Source organism: Papio anubis, chromosome 17, assembly GCF_008728515.1.
Source record: "Papio anubis isolate 15944 chromosome 17, Panubis1.0, whole genome shotgun sequence".
Lineage (NCBI taxonomy): Eukaryota > Metazoa > Chordata > Mammalia > Primates > Cercopithecidae > Papio > Papio anubis.
In genome coordinates this window covers 4,222,861-4,230,132 of record NC_044992.1, presented here as the reverse complement: position 1 = coordinate 4,230,132, position 7,272 = coordinate 4,222,861, and the positions used below count along the sequence as shown (strand labels likewise).

At 44.3% G+C, this 7,272-nt stretch overlaps 1 pseudogene; it reads right to left on the bottom strand.

Moving 5' to 3' along the window:
• Positions 1-1,790: 1,790 nt before the first annotated feature.
• On the bottom strand, positions 1,791-4,344 carry LOC110741571 (annotated as a pseudogene).
• Between the last annotated feature and the right edge of the window lie 2,928 nt (positions 4,345-7,272).

Sequence of the window (7,272 nt, the reverse complement as noted above, 5' to 3'; positions counted from 1 at the left end):
ATGCCGAGGCAGGTGGATCACTGGAGGTCAGGAGTTCAAGACCAACCTGGCCAACATGGTGAAACCCCATCTGTACTAAAAATACAAAAATTAGCTGGGCACAGTGGCACACACTTGCAATCCCAGCTACTTGGGAGGCTGAGGCAGGAGAATCACTTGAACCCAGGAGGCGAGGTGGAGGTTGCAGTGAGCCGAGATCATGCCACAGCACTCCAGCCTATGCAACAGAGCAAGACTCCATTTAAAAAAAAAAAAAAAAAAAAATTATGGGTGGTCCTGATATGAGGAAAAGAGAAAGGGAGCAGGAAGACTGCAAAATACTGCTGAGATAAATTAAAGAAGACCTAAAGAAATGGGGAGATAGACCATATCCATGGACCTTAAGACTCAACATTGCCAATTCTCTGCAAATTTATCTATAGAGTGTCACTATCCCAATCAAAATTTCTGGAGGCACTCATTCTTAAAAACAGACTAGTTAATGCTAAAATTTACCTAAAATTTTTTAAATAAGAAATATGGGCCAGGCGTGGTGGTTTATACCCGTAATCCCAGCACTTTGGGAGGCCGAGGAGGGTGGATCATGGGGATGGGAGATTGGGGTTTCAGCCTGGCCAATGTGGTGAAACCCCATCTATACTAAAAATACAAAAAGTTAGCCAGTCATGGTGGCAGGTGCCTGTAATCCCTGCTCCTTGGGAGGCTGAGACAGGAGAATTGCTTGAACCCAGGAGGTGGAGGTTGCAGTGAGCTGAGATTATGGCACTACACTCCAGACTGGGTGACAGAGCAAGACTCTGTCTAAAAAAAAAAAAAAAAGCAGAAAGAAAAAAAGAAACACATTGGAGGCCAAAACTATTCAATTTTGAGATGTATTATAAAGCAATAATAATCAAGATAGTGTTCTCTCACTGTAAGGATAAACAGGGATATCAATGGAACAAAATAGAGTCCAGAAATAAGCTGACAAACAGTCAGCTGATTTTATCCAATGGTAACTCAGTGGGAAAAAGGATAGTATTTCATATAAATAGTGCCAGAATAATTAGATTACCTGTATGCCAAAATTAAATTTAAAAAACCTTGACCTTTACCTCACATCATACCCTAAAATGAATTTGAAATAAATCATAGACCTAAATATAAGAGCTAAAACCATAATACTTCTAGAAGAAAACATAGGACAAAATCTTTGTGACCTTGAGTTAGGCAAAGATTCCTTAAATGGGAAACAAAAGCAAAATGATAAATAGAACGTTACCAAAATTTTAAAGTTCTGACCTTTAAAGATGCTTTTAAGAAGATGAAAAGGCAAACCACAGATTGAGAGAAAACATATACGGAAAATTTGTTTAACTGTTCAGTTAACAGGGTTGCTAAAAATAAATACATTTAAAAAATAAATTTAAAAAATAATCATGTATCTGATAAAGGACTTGTATCCAGCATGCACAAGGAACTCTTAAAATTCAGTAGTAGGCCGGGCACAGTGGGTTATGCCTGCAATCACAGCAGTTTGGGAGGCTGAGGCGGGTGGATCACCTGAGGTCAGGAGTTCAAGACCAACCTGGCCAACATGGTGAAAACCCATCTCTACTAAAAATATAAAAATTAGCTGGGCATGGTGGCAGGCACCTGTAATCCCAGCTACTCGGGAAGCTGAAGCAGGAGAATCGCTTGAACCTGGGAGGCAGAGGTTGCAGTGAGCCGAGATCGCACCAATGCACTCCAGCCTGGGTGACAAGAGTGAGACTCTGTCAAAAAACAACACCACCACCTCAGTAATAAAATAAAATCACCTGATTTTTTAATGGGAAAAAGATTTCAATAGATATTTCAGCAAAGAAGATATATGAGTAGCAATAAATGAATAAAATGATGTCCAATATCATTAGACATGAGGGAAATGGAAATTAAAACTATAATTAGATACCACTACACACACACACACACACACACCCCTTAAAAACCGACAATACTTAAGTGTTGCCAAGAATACAGAGCAACCGGAATGTTCATCCCATGCTGGTGGAAAAGCAAAATGGTAGAGTTATTTTGGGAAATAAATTGGTGGATTTCTTGCTGAGTTAACCATATACTTAAAATATGACCCAGCAATCTCACTCAGATATTTATCCAAGAAGAATGAAAACATACGTCCCCACAAAAGCTTGTACACAAATGCTTATAATGCCTATATTCACTATAGTAAACAATTGGAAACAATCCAGTCTATGTCAATGGGTGAATCGATACATTGTGGTACATAGATACAATAAACACTACTCAGCAATAAAAAGAAAAAACAGATGCACTGAATGACATGGATGCTTCTCAAAGGCTTCATGCTAAGTGAAAGAAGATATGAACAAGTACATCTTGTATGATTCCATTTACAATATGTAAGTCCTCAAAACATGATTTCTTAGGTAAAGACCAACATATACGGATCAAAATCAGATGAGTGGTTGTCAAGGAGCAGAGGTAAGGGGTGGAGCAAAGGGGACTAGGAAAATGCTCAGTTGTTGGAAATGTTCTTTGTCTTTTTTTTTTTTTTCAGGTGTTAGAACGAATGTTTTATTGTCATCCAGATGGCATTTGGGTTTATAGTCTTCATACTTTGTATTTTTTTTTTAAATTAAAAAATTACAAGTTTTAAATAGCCAATGGCTGGTGATGTTTTCAGAAAACACGATTAGACTAATTCATTCATGGTGGCTTCAAGCTTTTCCTTATGAGCTCCAGAAAGTTCACCCACTTTTTGTCCCTTCTTAAAAAAACTGGAATGTTGGCATGCATTTGACTTCACACTCTGAAGCAACATCCTGACAGTCATCCACATCTGCTTCAAGGAATACCACGTTGGAATACTTTCCAGAGAGGGGATAAAGAAAGGCTTGATCATTTTGCAAGGCCCATATCACGTGGCTGAGAAGCCATCTACTACAAGTTTATCGCCTGTGGCATCCAAGGCTTCCTAAAAAGCAACCTCGCTCTCGACCTGCTTCACCATCTTGGCTGCTGAGATCTGACGAGCGGCTGTCTTTTTTTTTTTTCTTTTTAAATAGGAACTGACTATTTTCATTTGTAGCCTGTTACCCCATAATTCTTTAGGATGTTCAAAGTTGGAGTGACCATATGCCTGTCCCTGTTCCTCTTGACACTCAGTGAGCAGCCATCTGAGTAAGTGGAAGTGTCATATTTGCTCCAGGTATTATGTCAGGAGCCTTAAATCCAGAATTTGCTGGATTGAGTCTTTTAGCCCAATAGTTTGCCACCATTGCCAGATTTGGGAGCATCCGAGAAGAGACTTCAAATCATAATGGGTTGGTGCGGCGCTCCCCCATACTCAAAAAACTGTCCGTGTGTTTTCCGGGCAAGCGTCTCTTTCTCCTTGAATACAACAATCTGGGTTACAACTGACGGCAGTGCAATAGATCGGTCCATACGCTGATCTAAGAACATCTTGATAATACAATATGTTGTCATTCACACTCTAGCAGCCACTAGTCTATAACCTGGTCGAGTAGCTCTTTTTCCGGGGACTCGAATTCTGTTGTCAAAGCAAAGACCAGTGATCCCACCCACGGTCTCGAATTAAACCAGTTAGTCGCCAGCCCTGAGTTGTAACTGAGTGACAGGTTGGCACCATCCCCGTGTGTTGGTCTTTGGAGAGACACCATCAGGGTCTTGAATCATTTTTGAGCCTGGAGACTATTAGCACGCATTTTATCCCTCAACTCCGCCACTACATCGCCCACCCGGTCACAACCATGCCAAGGTACAGATGATATCTTGAAGGATGTGAGTTCCGGGTCCTTCCCTTTGAGGATTTCACCATACAGTGCTTTGATTTTGTTCTTTCCACTACTGGAATCGCAACATACAACTCCCTGGAGAGTCCTACAGATAAGAGATTCTCACGTAACGCCTCAAACAAAAAGCAGAGAAACACCTAACTTGCTGTGATGGGGTGAGGTGTGATCAATGGGTTGGATCGAGCATCGATTTGATGCTCTAAATCTCCTACTTGCCCAGTGCCAGGACATGGTTCCTCCACATAGGTTGGGTACTGCCCAAATTTCCCACCTAGCTCAAAGGACTTTCGCCCAGGAAATGGTCATGCAGAGGGAGGTTTGGAGCTGTCCACGGGGTCCTCCACGGTGAACTATAGTGTTGGCTGCGGGAGCGATCGGTTCCTTCATTGTCTATTTAATTGTGGCGTCAGTTGCTGGCAATATACACAAAAATTGGTGACTTTTACTTTATGTAAATTATACCTCAGCTGGGCACGGCGGCTCATGCCTGAAATCCCAGCACTTTGGGAGGCTGAGGTGGGTGGATCACGAGGTCAGGAGTTCGAGACCAGCCTGACCAATATGGTGAAACCCCGTCTCTACCAAAACTACAAAAGTTACCTGAGCTTGGCAGCGGGCATCTGTAGTCCCAGCTACCTGGGAGCGGGCTTGGCAGTGGGCGCCTGTATTCCCAGCTACCTGGGAGGCTGAGGCAGGAGAATCGCTTGAACCTGGGAGGCAGAAGTTTAGCAGTTGAGCCCGAGATCATGCCACTGCTCCAGCTTGAATTTGACAGAGCAGAAGATCAGTCTCAAAAAAAAATATATATATATATATATATATATATATACACCTATCAATCAAACTGATTTTAAAAATCCAGAGTCCTGGGCGGGGCAGTAGCTCAGCCACTGTCAGCACTTTGGGAGGCAGAGATGGGGATCACAGTCAGCAGATCCGAGCCATCCTGGCTAACACAGTGAAACCCGTTTCTACTAAAAATACAAAAAACTAGCGGTGGTGGCGGCATGCATGATCCCAACTACTCAGGAGGCTGAGGCAGGAGAATGGCCGAGAACCGGGAGGCGGAGCTTGCAGGTGAGCTGAGATCCGACCACTGCACTCAGTCTGGGCAACAGAGCAGGGCGCTCCCGTCTCAAAAAAAAAAAATCCAGAATCCTGGAACAGTGGCTATGCCTGTAATCCCAGCATTTCGGGCGAAGTGGGAAGATTGCTCAAGCCTAGGAGTTCAAAAACAAGCCTAGTGAACATAGCCAAAGATTTATCTCTACAAAAAAAAAAAAAAAATTTAGTATATGTGCTGCCGAAGCGATCACACAAAAAAATGTTTAATTTGGTGCATGAGAGATGTGCTGGCTGATAGTGGTTTTGATCATACCTTGAAGAGAGTTGGCTGCATTGGAAACTGGTACCCCTGAAATCTATATCGCAGGAAAAGGATATGTGATTGTTTCCTATGGGCCAGATGTGAGCTATGCGGGAGGGAGAACCAGCATCAGGCCACATTAAAACCTGCCCAACCTTGAGCAAGAGCTATTAAAAAACAAAACAAAACAAAACACAAAGACTAAAACCTGCCCAGGAGCGCCACCTGGAGAGAAAGATGCGGCCCCAGCAGCAAGAAACTGAGGCCTGAGCTCCATGTGAGCCAAGAGGAGTTCAGTTATACCCAGGGAACTGGAGGTGAGACCCCAATAATGGGGTCGGCTGGAGGTCTTGGAAGGACTTAAAGAAGTCCCCCAATAGATAAAGAGTCAGCTATATACAAAGTCCAAGAAGCTTCCGAACCAGCTCGTACAATACAAAATCAGATCTTTCCTGCCCCTTTCTTCCTCTTCCCCGGCTATGTCAACCCTGGGGGTACAAAGGCAGCCACGTGAGTGAGGAGGAGAATCCCAGGGCATAGGAGCAGGTGCGGGTTGGGGGTACATTGAGAAGTTAATTTGAGTCTCTCTGTCCTCACCGTTCCCTTTCTTACACACACACACACACACACACACACACTTTTCCTATTGCATGCTGCTTGCCCAAAACAGACCGAGAAGGTGCAAGGGAGAAGTTTTTAACTTTAAATGGACTTTTACATTTGGGGGAGGGGCTGTGGAGTGTTTTGGAGTTTTTTGGCTTACACCTTTTTTTTTTTTGCATTTTTTCATTGTGATACAAAATACACAACACAAAATTTACCATTTTAACCAATTTATGTGTATATGAATCATTTCAGTGGCCCCAAATATGCTCACACTGTTGCGCAGCCACCTGCAGAAGCTGTTCGTCATCCCAGACAGAACCCCACACACTAAACAAGAAGTCCCCGCCCACCTCCCCCAGCCCCTGGCAACCACTGCTCTGCCCTCCAGCTCCATGAAAGGGACCACACTTATTTTTTAAATTGCAATTATTGAAATGAAACTTTTTTTTTTTTTTTTGAGACAGGGTCTCACTCTGTCACCCAGGCCAGAGTACAGTGGTGCGATCTCGGCTCATTGCAACCTCTGCCTCCCAGGTTCAAGCGATTCTCCTGCCTCAGCCTCCTGAGTAGCTGGGATTACAGGTACCCACCACCATGCCTGGCTAACTTTGTATTTTTAGTAGAGATGGGGTTTCAACATGTTGGCCAGGCTGGTCTCAAACTCCTGACCTCAGGCGGTCCACCCACCTTGGCCTCCCAAAGTGCTGGGATTACAGGCGTGAGCCACTGCGCCCGGCTGAAATGAATCTTTTATAACTTGAAGTGACCCAAAAACTTTTTACCAAAGGAGAGTGTCCCAAAAAGACATGGGCCTGCCCTATGTTCCATTCAAAAGAACGGTGATGGGCCATCCCCACAAAACAGATTTGAATGGAGATTAGGAGGTTAAAATAAAGGCAGACTGCGAGTCCTATTTGTTCAACCTCACAGCTACACAAAGGAGAGATTTATTTCGCCCATGTGACAAGAAATGTAAAGATCTAGAGTCCAGGGCACAAACCACTGGTTGAGAGGTGAGGAAGGCCCAGCCTCCGATTAGCTGCCTGCCGCACTGTCCTCAGCGCAGCCGTGCCGTCCCCAGGGCCCAGGCCTAGAGTTGGAATTCCAGCAAGAAGAAAGGGAAAGGGCAAAGGCTCTTTGGAGAATTGGGAAAGTCATTCCTGTGTTCTGTGGTTCAGAGGAGGGACCTGGTTGACAAAGCCTGCTCGAAAGGATCAAGAAGCGAGAAGTGGTGGGCTCAGTAGCTCACGCCTGTAATCCCAGCACTTTGGGAGGCCAAGGCGGGCGGGTCACCTGAGGTCAGGATTTGAGACCAGCCTGGCCAACTTGGTGAAACCCCGTCTGTACTAAAAAATGCAAAAATTAGCTGCTTGTGGTGGCGCGCTCCTGTAATCCCAGCTACTCAGGAGGCTGAGGCAGGAGAATCGCTTGAACCCAGGAGGTGGGGGTTGCAGTGAGCTGAGATCGTGCCACTGCATTCCA